Here is a 1263-nt window from a genome sequence, read left to right as displayed (position 1 = left end):
CCCCCCTTTCCCTCCCCCCCCCCCCCCAACTGGGCGGTCCCCCTTTCCTCTTGCCCCCAGGACCCTGCAGGCCCCCCTTCCTCTTGCACTTCTGGCTCATTTTCCTCCTCTTGGCGGCCTCTTCCTGGTTCTCTTCCCTCACCTACTAGTTGGTGGCCCTCGTCACATCCAGCTGACGCTTCTTGCTGTTCATGATTCCAAGCAAGTCCAACTGGCTCTTTTTCTCGGCTGCAAAGTTCCCCCAAAGAGGCTGAACCTTCTTGTCCTTGCCAGAGCCCCCGGGTGCTTTCTCCCTGAGGAGGCGCTCCTGGAAGCGCCCCACAGAGGCGGTGGAGACCTTGGCCACCTGCATGGCGTGGCCCAGCTCCTCCTTACCCTGGTGTCCGGGAGAATGCACGCCGGCCGTGCTGGCAGCTGCATCTGTGCACACGGCCGGGCTCCGCAGCCGGTTCAGCTCGTTCTTGGCCTGAATTCGCTTGGTGAACTGGTCCTCCGTGGGGCCGGCGCTTCGATCAGCCATTCCTTTGGTGTCGTCCCGGCGCGTTGGTAGCCCCAGCGGCGCCTGACCGCTCACCTCATCCCGCACCAAACTGGTCTTCTTGGGACGAATGCCCTTGAGGAGGGCGAACTGCTGCCAGCGTGTAAGTGGCCGCGGCCGGGGCACCGGCTTCTCACGTGGCAGGAGGGTGGTGGGCTCGAGCGGTTGCGCCACCAGCGCCTCTTGCACGCGCTCCGTGGGCAGCTGCCACAGCTGGTTGACGAGCAGCTGCCTGTTGTCCCGCGTCAGAGCCCGCAGCTCGGCCTCCGGATAGGTCCCGCCTGCCCCAGCCCCATAACGGGGCTCCGGTCCACAGCCAGCAGGTTGCCCAAGTCCAGCTCCAGCTCCTTGTGCACCGGGAGGGCTGCAGCGTCTCTGCCTCGTCCCGCTCCGCCTTTGCCTGCGGCTCCCCCACCCGCAGGCTTTCCATGGCTAGGGAGGCTCACTCACTTAGCAATTAAAGTTACTTCTGCCATAGCTCTCTTATTAAAATTTTGAATGGAACATATTCTTTGACCCTGAAATTTCAACTCTTCGAATTTATCTACAGAAGTACTCTCATAATACTTTGTATAAGATTATTTATAATAGTGATGAACTGAAGACAGCCTGAATGTCCTTCAGTAAGGAAAGGGTAAATACCTTCTGGTGAGTCCATCCAGGGGAATATCATGCACCCGTTAAAAGAATCAAGGAAGTCTCTTTTAGCCAATAGGGAAAGTTGC

The 1263-nt window shown here is 59.0% G+C and overlaps 1 pseudogene; it reads right to left on the bottom strand.

Moving 5' to 3' along the window:
• Positions 1-7: 7 nt before the first annotated feature.
• Positions 8-974, bottom strand: LOC103584645 (annotated as a pseudogene).
• Between the last annotated feature and the right edge of the window lie 289 nt (positions 975-1263).

Source organism: Galeopterus variegatus, unplaced genomic scaffold (genome assembly GCF_000696425.1).
Source record: "Galeopterus variegatus unplaced genomic scaffold, G_variegatus-3.0.2 Scaffold73181, whole genome shotgun sequence".
NCBI lineage: Eukaryota > Metazoa > Chordata > Mammalia > Dermoptera > Cynocephalidae > Galeopterus > Galeopterus variegatus.
The sequence above is the reverse complement of the archived record's forward strand: the minus strand, read 5'-3'. Positions and strand labels throughout refer to the sequence as shown.